Below are 15,961 nucleotides of genomic sequence, written 5' to 3'. Positions count from 1 at the left end.
TAGAGCCCAAGTACAGCCCATATTAAAAATTTCAACTCCCCATGGTTTGTCCTATTGCAGGAGGCCATACAGCAGGGCAGAACAGCTCCAGCAGAAATGTGTGCACACACCCGTGACAAAGAACGTGACAAACAGGGGGACAGTAAACACAACACATCATGCTTGTGCTGAAAGCCTCGAGGGGAGAAGGCAAAAGGGACCCCAAAGACAGACCAGGTAACACACCACACGGGACAACACGAGACAGACCAGAGCTGTTCTACACTGCCCGCCTGAAAGCCGCCATTAAAAGCAGAGCCTCTCCCTTTGGCTGTCCTAAGAGACCCTTGGAAAAGGTTGCTTTTCCTTCTACTAGCTTTTAAATCTGTCCCAAGAACTCCCAATCTGCTACTCTCCCATCTCCAGCCCGAGTCCCCCGACTTATCTTTTGGATGATCAGTGATGGGAATCCACGTCGCACCTGAAATGAGTCTGCCTCGGAGGGCCCCGTGATGGCCTGTGAGCCTCTGGGTCAGCTACAACAAAAAAAACCAAAACCAAAGTATGAGTCCAGAGTTATGTGGGGCAGATCCCAGCCATTCAGCTACTTGCCCTCTCCTGAGTGTGCCTGGCTCCTTCAGGCTCCAGCTTCATCCTGATTCCAAGGCTGTGGCCTTCATTAGCAGTGGCACCTAGAGAAAGGCAAAGTTAAAGGCATTCCTGTGAGTGCAGTAGATGACCTTGTGTGCTGTAAGACATGGGAATGCCTCTGCTAGGCTTCTGAACAGCCTTGTGGGGGGGGCCCTCCAATAAAGACCCTTCCTCAGCCTGCTGCCTGCAAACCCTCTCCCAAGAACTCACAACTGGATACCTGCTCACCCTCCCTCTCCCAGTCACAATCCTCAACTCACCTGAAGCCTCAATCTCAATCATCATCCTTGACACTGGGCAGATCCCTCTTGTGACATGATCAATCTGCTGAAAAATTGTTGTGCTTGAGAGCTGAGCCATAACAACCACTTCTCTCCCCTCCTCACCTTGACTGCTTGTATCCACATTTGCTTCCTAAAGAGAAAGACGAAGAACAGAGCTGCAACAGAGTCACCATATACACTTCTGCTGCAGAGATAAACAATGCCTCACCTGCTGGTGGGAATCCCTTCACCCCGGATGAGGCCCGCTGGCACAGATTTAATCCATCTCAATCTGAAATAAAGTAATACAGGAGTCAAACTGCTGCAGGATAACTGAAGAGCTCCGGATATCCTGTGTCCATCTACAAATCCCATCTAGAGTCCAATAGCACACCACATTACACATTCCAAGTCCCCGGGACTTCCCCTATTGCACCAGGCTATGCGGCAGAGCAGAGCAGCTCCGGCACAAATATGTGCACACACCCCTGACACAGGACAGACAAGACATGACAAACAAAGGGCACAACACACGGACAGAAATCTCTCGGCAAGGAAAATGGCTGCAAGGACTGAGAGAATGCAAAAGAAGAAGAGTTGAAGCTGATGGCGAGCTGATGAGGCTCAGAGAACTCTGGAGGAAGAAGATGCTAACTGAATGATTTGTTGCAAGAACAGCAAAGATGGATGCCTGAGAATCCTACAGTCAGAATCCTCACCTCACCTCACATTCTTACAAGTCCTAATCCACCATAATGGATCTGGGTGGGGCATAGCTGTCCATACAGCTCAGAACAAGACCTGAAAAGACATCTGACTGGTTGCCTCCAAAGAGAGAACTTTTGACTGGGGAGCTCAGACAGATATCAGAATCACATCTATGGCCTGGGTGCCAGGCCAAGGAATGCAGAGACCACAGTTGCTAACAATGATGCTAAGGTTTCTGACAGACCCCTCAAAGGCTAAGGTAAAAGACATGAGATACACAAACAACACATAATGCACAACAGACAAGTGACACGAGACACACCGGGACTGCTCTGCCCTGCGCGCCTCAGCACTGTGATCAAAAGGGAGACTTTGCATTTATAGGGCCTAAGGGGCCACTTCATGGACACCCCCCACCTCCAAAGCAGACTCAAAACCCCCTCCCAGTAATTCCCGACCCAGCACCATGCCTTCATCCCCTCTGTGGGTCTTAGCCCTCCACTTATCTCTCAGATATCTGGGGACACACGTCCACATCATGTACAATAGATGGTGGCCTCTGCATCTGGGAAGTTCCTGCTGGCACTGTTATTGAACAACAACTCCTGTTGTTTTGTAGTCAGCTACATTAAAGAAAACCAAATATCAATGCATGACCTCAGCAGCACACTGGCCAAACCCCAACAATTCTGCTACTCACCATTGTCCTAAGAATGCCCAGCACAGATATAGGCACAGATGCTTAGAATTGCAGCACAGAAACTTGAGCAATAACAACTGCTTCTGTAGGCTACTCCATGTTCACCTTGCCCATCTCACCTTCACTGCTGATATCCAGCTTTACTTCCTAAAAAGGAAAAGAACAGTAGTGTAACAGAGTCACACTTCACACTCCCCCTGCAGAGACAAAGAGTGACTGACCTGCTCTGGGGAACCTCCTCACCTGGCATGGGTGGATGGATTTTGCCCTGGATTTTATCCTCTGCATCTGAAAGTGAGGACAAAAGTCAAAGGGCTGCAGGATGACTTCACAGCTCCAAACATGCTGTGTCTATCTAGGAATATCATCTAGAGTCCAGTGACACCCCACAAACTGCAAGTCCCCAGGACTTGTCCTATTGCAGCAGGCCATGCAGCAGGGCAGAACAGCTCCGGCACCGATGTGTGCACACACCCGTGACAAAGAACATGACAAACGGGGGACATCAAACACAACACATTATGCTCGTGGTGAGGGCCTCAAGGGGAGAAGGCAAAAGGGACCCCAAAGACACGCTAGGGAACACGGCACACCAGACAGACCAGAGCTGTTCTGCACTGCCCGCCTGAAAGCTGCCATCAAAAGTAGAGCCCCTCCCTTTACCTGTCCTAAGAGGCCCTTGGAGAAGATTGCTTTTCCCTCTGCTAATTTCTAAATCTGCCCCAACAACTCCCAACCTGATACTCTCCCATCATCCCATCTCCAAGCCATGACCCCCAACTTATCTTTTGGTTGATCGGTGATGGGAATCCACATTGCACCTGAAATGAGTCTGCCTCCAAGGGCCCTGTGATTGCCTGTTAGCTTCTTGGTCAGCTACAATAAAGAAAACCAAAACCAAAGTGTGAGTCCAGAGTTATGTGGGGCAGATCCCAGCCATTCAACTACTTGCCCTCTCCTGAGTGTGCCTGGCTCCTTCAGGCTCCAGCTTCATCCTGATTCCAAGGCTGCGGCCTTTATTAGGTGTGGCACCTGGGTAAGAGAAAGGCAAAGTTAAATGGCATACCTGTGAGTGCAGTGGATGACCTTGTGTGCTGTAAGACATGGGAATGCCTCTGCTAGGCTTCTGAAAGCCTGGGGGGGGGGGGGGGGGGGGGGGTGTGCTCAAATAAACACCCTTTCTCACCCTGCTGCTTTCAAAACCCCCCAGAAAAACTTCCTAACCAGATACCTGCTCACCATCCCTCTCCTAGTCACAATCCTCATCTAAACCCTCAATGTAAAACATTATCTTCACCACTCTTTTGTGACATGATAAAACTGCTGAAAAATCTCAAGTGTCACACTTGGCACAACCTGGAATTTCTGGAAGCTGCACTCTTCCAAAGAAAAACAAAACCAACAACAAAAACCCCCAAACCAAAACAAAACAAAAAAACCCACAAAAGCAAAACCAGGAAATACCAAAGCACCTTACCACCCCTAAGCACACAACCCAAAAATCAAGAACTTAAATACTCTCTGTGTCCATTGCTGCTTTCTTCACAATGGCTTCAAGCCTCTGTTGCTTTAGATATCTAAAAGCACCTGCTAAAAGCAAGATGAGATAAGCTGAAAGAGCCTTTCCACTGAAATGAGAGGAGAGCTCTTACCCCAGCACATCCCGGAGAGGGAATGAAGCCCCTCAGCCCAGGCTGGGGTTAATATACCCCTGATTGTGCCCACCTCTCATTTCCATGGCACCCAGGAAAAGGGAGGGGGCAAATCCCACTGGGTATAAAAGCCCTCAGAGCAGCTGCAGCTGTTTGGCCCCTCTGACTTGAATTCAAGGGGAGTAAAGGGCTTGATATAGGAGAAAGCTCTTCGGGGAAATGGCAGCACTCTCTGTTTTGCTACAGCTACTTGGAACAAAAGGGCAGAAAACAGGTATGAAATAAAACCTTGTATTTAGGCATCGTAGCTTGGTAATTTGGGCAATTTATGTAAGTTAACAGCAACTTATCAAGTTGCCGCTAACTTGCATAATTATTCTTCAGTGACTGCTAAGTAGTACTTCATGTGTGACTAAGTAGAGTGGAGAAGAATACTAATGATATGAGTCATCAAAGTCTCCTTAGAATGTCTAATTGGAGCTATCTCCATTATAAATAAAAATAAGAAAAATAATAGACTTCCACGTGGTATTAGGATTACATATGTGAACACGTGCTGGCCTTGCTCCCATCCAAAATATTTGATACCAGGATGTGGGTAGAAGTGCCCTGGAATGCAGTTTTAAACCCCTAAAAAGCTGGAAAAGGCAAAGTTCGCTTTAAGTGCACCCCTTAAAATGAGGAAATAGGTCAGTTACCTCCACTTAGACTAATACAGTGGCAAATAAATGGCTTCTCCCCTTTAATTTAATCCCCTAAAACATTGGGCAAAGAGGAGCATTCCTCAGCTTAAATCTCTCCAGTGATGGAAAACGGGGGCTTTTTCCATCAATTCAAACCCTTAAAAAGGAGGAACAGTTCGGCTTCCCTCTCCGTTTAAGCCTTATTATGATGAAAAGGGCAGAGCTACCCTTAATTCGAACTCATAAAAAAGCATCATCAAGGTTTTCCCCTTCCATTTAAACTGCAAAATAATGAAAGATGGGGACTCTCTATCAATTAAAACCCGTAACGGCATGGAAGAGGCAGGGTTTCCTTCGATTGAGACCATTGAAGTTGCAGGGGAAGCAGATTCCTCTTCAATTTGAATGCGGACAATTGTGGGAAAGGAAGCTTTGCCCCTCAATTAAATCCCCTTTCTCCTACCAATCCCTCCCTTTTCTGGGGGCACTGGGGAGGGACTGATAAAAGCTGAAAGTCCTCCAGGACCCCGCATGCTGCCCCACCTGCTCTGGTGCTGCCCCTTGGCACGACGGCTCCTCCCTCGGCATTTTCTCCGAGCGGGGCTCCGTGCCCGCACGCACCTGGCTGCTCCGCAGCCCCTGCCGGATGCTCCCACCGCCGTTCCCCGAGGGACATTCGGGATACTTCCGTTTCCTTCTCTGGGCTGGCAGTTCCCTGTGCAGGTGTGCCCAGGTAACCCTCCGAAAGCAGCCTCTGGCAGGAGCTGTCCCCTCCTCATTCTCACTGGTCACACCTGGAGCTGCTGCACCTTGGAGTGGGAGGATTTTAGCCAGATTTCTGGAATGCTTGCTGCAGGACTCCGTAACTCAGGGCCAAAAAGATTTTCTCCAAGCTGTGAAATTAAAAAAAAAAAAAAAACCAAAAAAACTAAGTCAATCTTGTACTTCAAGCAATTTGTAATCTGGAAGTTTGTATGGACTGACTGTCAACTCTCAGGAAAATAAACACCCTGCTATCTTATCTTGCCCCTACATAGTGAAGCAATCTAATAATTTGCAATAAAATTTACTGGCTTCTAGTTCATGAACTATTAATGGTATTTGTTATGATTTTATGATGCTGTTTACAGGTCAGTGTTCTGAGGGTAGTTCCAGCCCTCCCTTGGCCCACTGTCCTCTGCAACCAGGCCCCTGTGCTGTGTGGCTGTAAATGGCAGCTGATGCATCTGTTTTGAAGAAAAACGGTGAGAACTGTATGTTGAAACTTAGTACCGGTTCCCTGTGCTGTTCAGTATTTTACACTGAACCAAATAATATGTGTTCTGGGCTTTAATTCTTTTTTATTGGTGCTTTATCTCAGGGGAGCTGGGCAGAACTGGGTAAGTCTGATGACCAGAGAGCGTGAATAATATTTGCACAGCTTTCTGTGTTTTCAGTGCTCAGTCAATGACAACTAACATAAATTACAAACGCTGAGGAAATGCAAGAATGCTCCTGTCATTGTGTGCTTTTTAGTTTAGGTACCAAAGTGAAATGTGCACTGATTTGAAGAAAGCTCAGCCCAACTGGAGCTAAACATCCTTTAATTAACCTTTGCAGGATAGCTTAAAAGTTATTCAAGAAGGTCTTGGAACATGGCAGCCAGAAATGCCTGAAGAGTTCACAGAAACTGCAAGCACCTGTTAAAAGCACAAGAATATGGATCTTTTTGTTTTAGAATAAAAATGGCTGGTTAACAAACATCCTGAAGAGTCAGCCACCCACATTCTTCCTCCAAAGAATTGCACATTCTTAGCTTCTGGGTTCTGAGATGTAATTACAGTATGAGGAGGTTTGGGAGAGCTGAAAAGTCACCATAGCAACCTCCTGGCAAAAATCTTCGCTCATCCAACCTAAAGCAAAATTTATTTTTATCTGAATGGCCTTACTGAGCCTGAACGTGTTCTGTGTTCTGGCTCTCTGCTTCATTTCATTGTACTCCTCAGACACGGTCTTTTCCTGCTCTAAGTCCTAAAGGCCATCTTCTAAATCTTCTAAATGAAAGTTTTGACTAAAAATGGATGCAGGATGCTGGCTGTTAAATCGTGGTGTGCCTCTGAGTTAAGAAAGAGGTGCCCTCTCATGGCATTCCAGACCCTTTGCCATCAGCTCTAGTGAAGCTGATAAAAAACCTGTGCTGAATAATTTTAAGCATTGAAGTGAACTGAAAAACAGATAAAAGAAGATGAAGGAAATAAAAATCATTGAAAGTCCTGTGCAGTCCCTGTTCAGAAGAAAGAAAGGCTCTGCATGCAAGAGTTTATGCAAGTTCTAGAAGCTAGGAGAAGCTATGCAGCATGGGCTTGGTGAGACGCAGTGCTTGCCAAGCAATTTTCATGGATGTGATCTGCCCATGATAGGAGACTGAGACCTGCTGGTCGAAGTTGCTGGATGGCAGGAGGGTGCTCAGCTGCAGCTATTTGACTGTAAGAGGGTCTGTGCGGGTGCACAGGGGGAAGGCAAAGCAGGAGAAGAGCTGCTGAGATATAAAGCAGTTTGGTTAAGGGGTGCTCTCAGTTTTTTGAGGAAAAACTTGAAGTCTGCGGTGTTTAAATGGGGGTAACCAAGAGGAGGAGACAGATTTGTGAGCAATAAGGTGACGATGGATGGGTACGTAGGGAAGCTGAAGGAAGGGATGCTTCTATTACTTTTGGAGCCTAGAGTACCTGGACTAGCAGGGTGCGCTGCTCAGCAGCCTTGGGAGGTTGAGGCTTTCTCTGGTTTTTCTTACATCCCTCTCAGACCCAGTAAGGGGAGTGAACAACCTGGAGCTGCTGTCAGAACATTTAAGATCACGCTCCTGCAGGAGACAGCTACCACGCCTCCAGGGCTGATTTTGTCCCTCTGGAGCTAACTCACAAAATTCAGAAGTTGATCTCTGGCTGACCAAAGTGACAGGCACACAGGGGTGTCCTTCTCAGGGGCCACTCTCTCTGAGACCTCACTCATGAAATCTTTCTCAGCAGCAAGCAACAATTAGTATTTTTGGAACTTGGCAATGACTAATTAATATCTTGCAGGAAGGAAGAAAGAAGCTGGTGTTCATCTTTATACTACACAAATATGGGCTAGCTATTGGGGGTAATTTTCAACTAGAGTTCTTCAGTGCAGTCACTTTTGAAACAGAAATGAGGGGATCTCTTCAGTTGTTTCTGTCTAATTTGTGTTTTACAGTGCTGCATACTCTGGACTTTGCTCTGGACAAAACCTGGGTGATCCTGTGACGTACCGTAGGCTGGGAGGGTAATGATTTTTTTCTTAAATATTATTGCAAAAGTCAACAAATCATTTCTGGAGTAATAAAAGAGAAGGTTGAAAGCAGAGATTTGTTATTGTAGCAGATTTTCCAGGACCTTAGAAAAGTGGTTTCAAAACAGAACAACTTGCTCTTCATTTCCTGACCCACCGAAAACATTGCAATGTCCCATCTGATTTCCTCTTCATATTTTCTTCACTGGTCTTTTGGCATCTGACAGAAGAAACAGTGTGGAGCAAAAATCTACCTGAGCCACGCTACACAGGGAGGTGAGTTTTTGAGCAGAGCCTTTAAATAACTATGTTGTTCTTAGAAGAAAGTATGAAAATATATTTACGTGCCACGGGCTGGGAGCACAATGTTTTATTCCTTAAATGTTACTGCAAAATCAGCAAAAAATTGTCAGAGTAATAGCATTGAAAGCTGGGAGATTTGTTGTCACAGCAGTAAATGGAAAACTGGATGCCATTTCCTAACATTGTAAATTTTGTAAAGTGCAATTTTTAAAGGAAATGGATGGAGTTGTCATTAGCTCAGAGGTTTTTATAATTTTCTAGTGTCTGAACACAAAGGGACAGCTTTCATTTTGCCAGTGGGCAGGGTGCCGTAACCCTATGTGGAGAGCCCCAGGTGAGGGCTGTGTCTGATGTGAAGCCAGGTGACTCCATGGAATGGAGCGTGGCCACCTTAGACGATCTGAGGATCTAGTTCATCCCTCACAGTCATTTTATGTAACTCATGAATAAGTTAAGATTTAATCCAGTTTGGTCCTGAACCAAGATTAAGTCCTTCCTTTGATGCCTGGTGAAGTGAGTAGAGGAAGCAGAGCGGCACAAGTGGAGTTGCAGGGCACAGGGAGCGAGTCTGGGGCTCTCAGACATCGAGGCTGCCTGTCCACTTTTTGTTGAGCCGGTTTAACTGTAGTCATTTTGCAAGCAACTTTAGTCAAACTGAAGCACAAAACAGAATAAAGCCCTTTCTGTTTAGACTGGCATATTTGGATTTAAGCGTTCAGTATATGCTTATACCCTGGAACTAGCCCTGTCTCAATTGTAAACGTGTTCCCAAGGCTGAATTACACTGATGAAAATTTGCTTGTAGTCACAGCCCACGAGTGAGAACAAATACTTTTACTGGCTGTGCTGTCTGTGAGAAGTGTCCTGTTTCTCCCTTTGCCCTGTCTGCTGCTGTGTGGTTTACCATCCCACCAAAGTCTGTAGGATATCACTGCGGGTCAGCACAGCCAGCTTAGAGGCACTGGTAGGGCTTTCTCTTCTCATGTTCCCCTATGTTTTTAGGAACTTCACCACTTTGTCAAAGCAGACTGGAAGGTGATTACAGGCCTACAGAGTTGTGACAGGTGACCGAAACGTGTTCAGTGTTGTTGTATGAGCTTCATCTCTTTTAGAAACCAGCAGAATCGAGAGGGTTTCTGTAGCTGTGACTTTTACAGAGATGGCTGATCTAGCAACTCAGCCCCATCGCACAGAACGAGGACTTCTGGGCCTCTGTGCTGTCAATGCCATTCCAGCAGATTGCAGGAGCAGTTTGAATTTCTCAGCCAAGTGGGAAGGGGGTGCTCACCAACATCTCTTTTTTCAGACCATGCCTAGAAAATGAAGAGGTTCCTGCGTTGGCCTGAACAGAGCTCTGCTGATAAGGTCTTTTGCATCTTGGTGACTGCTGCTTACCTTTTTCTCCTGACAGGTACAGTAATTCTGCTCAGGACTAATTACATGAATGGTGCTTCCAGCAGGCTCTGGGCATCCACCAGTCTGATGGTGTCTTGATTTGTGCACACACACTTTATCCCTACAGGAGCCCACTTTCCTTGTGTTCTGTCCCAGAGCAGCAGCTCTTATTCTGGCCCTTTGCCTTTAGCCATTATGAGGGTCCCTGAAGCACACTGGCCAAGTCTGGACATAATTCATACTGCAGATGAGCCAGTACTAATAAGAAAATGCATCAAGGAGTGAAATGTCAGGTTTTGATGGCATCACAACCGTCATCCATGTTTGGAGGTGAAAAGGCTTGTGTTTTGTCATTATTCACTTCTTCCCCTACTGTATTTCTGCATAGTCTTTTTCTAGTTTTACTTTGGTCGCTGTGAAATAGGAGCTGTCTGGTTGCTCCTCAGTGTCCTGGGAAATGCAGAAAACTGCAGACCAAGCCAGGTTCTGCAGTAATGATTCAGGCCTTGAGTTCTGCATGGTAAGCTGTGCGTCGTGAACACGGTCAGCATCCTTTCACTCTAACATAAATCCCAGGAAAACAATAACTAGTTCTATGCCGGTTTTTGTATTCCTTTCTTTCACTTCTCTTCAAGAACAATGCAGGGCACAGAGATAATTTGTGCTTCTAAAATTCACCCTGCAGGACTGTGGTCACTTCCAGCCCACTGCCCTGTTGAGGAAAACTCAGACTCTTCCCAAAGAAAACCTTCATAATAAAAAGACTGAGTTAATATCTAGCTCCTGCCAAATCTGTCAACTTTCTCTCAGCCTTGGATGAGAAAGTCAAACACCCAACCTGGTACTGGACCACATGGACCCTAGATCTGAACTATGTATTGTTTCCTATTTGACATGTCTTGAGGACTTTGTTTTCTGTTGCAGAGTTAAACTTGTTTTTACTGGTAGCTTGGGCAGTCTCAAATTTCAAAGGCAGCATAAACAGGAAATAGAATAAACTTTTAAATTTTTAATCATAATGTGGGGAGGTACTCAAATGAGGATGTAGGGCAGCTTTTTCTTTGGAAGCGACACTTTATTTCCCTTTTTTTACTCTCTTTCCCAATGTGGTTTGCTTACAGAAGAAGGCTCTCTGCATGGAGAACTCCTGGATTTACTGGGAACGAATGATAAATATGTGTCCAAGTGTGTGTTCTCATCCTCTCACTGACTCAGTCTGCATCTCTTCCTCCCTCTGCCTCACCCACTCACTGCTTTCTGGTTTTCTTCTTAATTTTACATAATCTGAGAGAGGGATGAATATTCAGTATCTGAAAATGACTGCTAATAATATAGAAATATATTTATTGCAATCCTCTTATTGGTTAGCCTCATTTTTGATGCTCACCTATTGGAAACCGTACATATTTACAGGATGCCAAACAGACCATTTATTAATGCTTAAATGAAAATCCTTGAGTTGGACTTTAAAAAGTCAGTGGTACAGTAGTCTCATGGCTTCAGACCTTGTCTGCCATCGCATCTCAGTCCTCTTTTCACAAGCAGAATCACATCACCTGTGAGGCAATGGTTTTTGAAACGTTACACTGATAACAACAGGAATGGAGTGGAGCCTGTGATCGCCCTCTGCAGATTCAATTCTACCTGGAGAGAATCTGCAGCACTGGAATGTGCAGGGAGACTAGTCGAGCCCCAGGTGTTCTAATAGTTTGGAATGCAGCTCAGTGGATCATATCCTAATATCATGTCTATATTTCTGTAGGATGAAAAACATATTTATTCCAGTGATATGGCATGCCTGATGACTCAGAGCTGGATTTTAGTTGCTTCATTGTCCACTTGCTCCAGTTTGACTCTGTGCTGACTTCACAGCCTGTGGCTTAGTGCAAAGGGAAAAATCAAATCTGTGCCTAGCACGCAGAAACTTAGGTACTGTAGCATGCCTGCTGTCTTTTGATTTCAGCTGTCCTTTGAACTTCAGAAGACAATTTAGAAGTCGTTTAGGATAAAAGTAGGAGACTTCAAGTTATTACCAGCCCCTGTTTCTGTTATTGTCCATGAATGAATTGTCATTGATTTGAGTGAGTTGGACTGTTTTATTTTGAGCATGGATGAGTGTCCTTAACTTGAACTACAGTAGAGAGAACAGTGTTTTGTGTATGAAGCATGGCCTAACCCTGCTTCTTTCTGACCATGCTCCTTATTCATAGATATTTGGCTTTGTATCATATGTTGAATTTATTGCTCATAGCCAGAGCTGCAATGGCAAGTCTCTCACAGTCACATCAGAGTGTGAACTAAAAAATACCAATTACCAGCCTCGCAAGGAAATGGCACTTCTGGGGCAAAATTTTGTGATCCTGTTTTTTTTTCAGCACCCAGGCCTGTAATGCAACAGGGTGATTCAGTTCACTGTGATTTTCTGTTGTACATGTGTGCAAAAATATTCACAGTGCAGAGGTTTGCATCCAAAAAGGAGATAGAGGAGGCCTGTAACTTTATTCAAATAAAGGGAGAGGCCATGGGCTATTTCCCCCAGGGTCTCTCAAATTGTTGGAGGACACAGCGTCCTTTTAATCCTATTTTCCTGGCCATATCATCCTCTCTCTTTCTCCGTTGGCTGAGGTACTTGAGTGGTACAGACTTACCGAATCACCTGCCACATGATCCCCCTAATATGTAACCCTCTCCCCCCACCTCCCCCCCATTCTGTATCTCTGTTCAGTCAATTAGTACTATTCCTCTGAATTTTATGGTTCCTTTCTCTTACTATCTTGTCTATCAATCTCTGGTCTTACCTACAAGCTGGCTCAAACATTCTATTTGTAAAGACACACTCATTCCTTTCACAGGTGACAAGCATCATCCATTTTCTCCCTGTCTGCCTGGTGATGTGGCAGATACATGCAAAATGCAAAAGTCATATCTGCTTTGACAAGGGGATTCTCTTCAAGGAAAATTAGCTATGAATGAATGCCTGGAATTTTTTTACTTTGAAAACAACAGGCAGGATGGCGAGCATTTAAAATGGGAATTTTTATGCCAGGTTATCATTAAGCCTCAGACAATGAATATCAATGTTCCTTTCACAGACGTTACAAATGCCTTTCCCTGAAGGCTGGCACATCTTACACGGGCAAGAAGGGAACACAGATAACTGTCCTCCAACACAAGAAATGAAAAAGGATAAAAGTGCATAAGCTCTGTTTTTGCCTGTGATCTAAATCCTGTATTTTCCTTTGCTATGCTGTGTTAACCTCTCTATAAAGAAAAACACCCAGTGTGGATGTATTTTGCCCTTTGCCTTCTCCCTGCTGAAATCTGAGGAACCACAGCAGGTCCTTGTAACAATGACCTTCACAGAAGTACTCAAACCTTTCTCTCACATGAACTGTGCTTTCCCTCACACTTTTGCTAGTGTGGATTCTCAGGCCTTTTATGGTTTTTTCCAGCAGCCTTCAGTCAAGCATCCTCAACAAGGGCCCCTATGCTGTCCCCGGTATTTCCAGTCAGTACCAATGGTACCATGCCACGTAAGTGCTCGGGGGGCTGTCTTAAAGGTTGATGTGGTTGTCATTGACACTAACAAACACTGTAGATGTGACAAGTGAAGTCACGTGTTTAAGCCCTTGCTGCTTAGCAAGGTGTCCCATGTCATCAAATCCTCCTGTCTCTGCCTGTGCATTCTCATCAGGCAGTAAAAACTGAGACGGTGCCCCTCAGGTATGAACCACATTGTTGACGTGTGATAATGTAACTGTTTGGGTCCTTGAGGTATTTACAAAAATTCCTATCGATGCAGCAGTAACATAGACTTGGACACTACTGTCTGGGGTTTCCCAAAGACACTCGGCGCTGTAGGAATGGGAACACAGCCGTGGTCCTACAGGAGAGTGAGGAGAAGAGAAGGGGAGCAGCTTGCCTTCTGTGCAAGCTGCAGAATGTTTCTCACCTCTGTCCTCTCCTTACAGTCAGATTCTTTAATGTGCACCTGAACCTCTCTCTTCTCTATAAAATGGAGAGGGCACCAGATTGCTGTGATGCAAGGAGGCTTCTTGAACACTGGGTGAGTAGCTTCCTTTTCTCATTCTCATATGTTTCTAGCAAGTATCACATGAGGACAGCTGGTAGGATCGTACAATACCTTGTGTTGGAATAGAATGGGTTGGAAGGGACCTCTGTAAGTCATCTAGTCCCACACCCAATGAACAGAATGCAAACTGTCAGGACAACACAGAAATGAGCATCCATGTAACAGTTGTGGTGTTCCAGACTCACATTATTCAATGTATAACAGGACAAAATGAAATTTTGAAGGAAGGGAAAAGCTTAAAATTTTTGCAAAAATTCTTAGCCGCTTTCATTGGGATTTAGGACCGATGAAAATTCTAATTTTACAAGCAGGTCTAGAAGAAGTATTGATATATCATGTTAATAAAAATGTTACTGTTTTCTTTCCAGTTTAATATCATACTAACTGGACAAGGGTTTGTTGTGACAAATTTTGAAGTCAGGTAAGGTTCTGGCTGTGTGGTGGTGTCACCTTGACCCTCTGTGCTTTGAGCAGTCAAGTTCCAGATACCCATTTCCCAACTGACCGGTCTGTTTGGGGGTTACAGAGGGGAACAAGGCTCACAGACCGCGGGGACTGGCTCTCGTGTGGCACTGTCTAATGAAAGGATGTTATAGCTTGAAAGCGCTGCTAGAAACAATGGTTTCTTGCACCAGATTCCCCTATTTTGTTCCTTTTAGGCCAATCCACTGTATTATCATCCAAACTGTGAGCAGCAGAGAGGGATATTTTAGCAATTTGTAAACATGTCACATGCATGGATGCAGAATTTTGTCATTTTATATCTATTTTGACTTCCTGCTTCCTTCTCTGACTTCCGCAGGTACTGCTTGTTTTATAGATGACAATACAGTAACACACTGCAATATTCACATGGGATGAATCCCATCCATAAAACATTAAGGGAAGGTTCCTCCCATTTTGGAAGAAGTATTTTTTTGCCAGCGTGCATATCAATTATAGTACTCGGTTCTGGTGACTTCTGTAGATATACCTGTGCTTAATTCCAGATGACTTCCAAGCTGTAAAGTCTAGCTTATTGTGGTCACAAGATCTTGTTTTTAGGTGGTAGCAGAATTGGGCATGTTACAGTTACATGCTACCGTGAAATAATTGTTCTATTCTCTTTTGTTTTCAGGGATAATTATCCATACCACAGTGCCTATAGGAGGACTCACGTATGTAATTAGCTATTTTCTGATTCCTCTTATTGACAGATAGATTTCTCTTACCTCTGTATAGAGAATATAGTAGTTAAAGGGTCTAAATGTCAACGCTCTTGTGTTTTGTTGAAATTGTTTAATTATCCGGATGAACCCCTGACAGTACTGTGAAACAAAGGCTTCTCCCGGTAACATTTAAAGCAACAGACCCCATTTTAAAGAGCACACTGAGTTTCTGCTAATTGCTTTCCTTAAAAAACAATTTGTGCCTGTCGATTCTAACCATTTTCTAACTTTGTGTCCTTCCATGTGAACTGAAGTGGAAGGTAAAGCAGATATCACAAAGGTAAGACCCAGGGTTATAAATTGGATTTACATAGTTTGCACTGATTTAATTTCTAGGAGGGGGAGAAATTATATCCATCCGTGGCTCTTTGAGTTTCAGGGTGACCAGAAAAGTACACATGGAAGTCAGAAGCACAGGAATGCTTGACTTGGGGAAAATGTATTTGGGCATCCAAGGTTTTCTTCTCATATCCCAGGTCTTGGGAGTGATTCCACGGCAAGCTGTGAGGTTTATGCTTCCCTGTAAGAGCCTACCCTGAGCAGGGTCTTTCACTGGGGCCAGAAGCAGTGAGTAGACAGTGCCCAAGAGGGGATACCAGGATGAATCCTGCAACTCTTCTGTTGGAAATCCTATTTGCCTTCTGACCCCAGGCCAGGAGGAGGAGGAGGAGGTGAATTCCCATCACCTCCAAGGGGCTATGAATGGTTTAGAAAGACCATGATGAGTGATGGATAACTGTGTGAATTGAAAAAGCTTGAAATATCCCAGCCCTAAGGAACTCTCACTCATTAGCCCTCCGTTAAATAACAGGTCCATGAGGCAATCCATCCATGGGTTCTTCTGACATTATGAGTGGCTTCAGGCATTTTTCTGACATGCCTGAAGACATTCATACAGTCTTTCCCAACCTTCCAGAGTCCACGAGCATAATTACTTCGAGTGAAAGCTGTTCTGAGGAGAAGTGGGATCCACCAGAGACACTGAAAGTGGTTGGTTAAATCCCGGTTTTCCAGAGACCCTTGGAGTCACAGGGTCAC

General features: G+C 44.8%; 1 long non-coding RNA gene across 1 annotated transcript; it reads left to right on the top strand.

The window, feature by feature from the left end:
* The first annotated feature begins 4,162 nt into the window (after positions 1-4,162).
* LOC131564133 (uncharacterized) lies at positions 4,163-6,336 on the top strand. The gene is made up of 3 exons (XR_009275360.1): positions 4,163-4,227; positions 5,767-5,880; positions 6,236-6,336. It is a non-coding gene; the product is annotated as an uncharacterized LOC131564133 (long non-coding RNA).
* The last annotated feature ends 9,625 nt before the right edge of the window (positions 6,337-15,961 follow it).

Source organism: Ammospiza caudacuta, chromosome 14 (assembly GCF_027887145.1).
Source record: "Ammospiza caudacuta isolate bAmmCau1 chromosome 14, bAmmCau1.pri, whole genome shotgun sequence".
Taxonomy (NCBI): domain Eukaryota; kingdom Metazoa; phylum Chordata; class Aves; order Passeriformes; family Passerellidae; genus Ammospiza; species Ammospiza caudacuta.
This window is presented reverse-complemented; position numbering and strand designations above follow the sequence as displayed.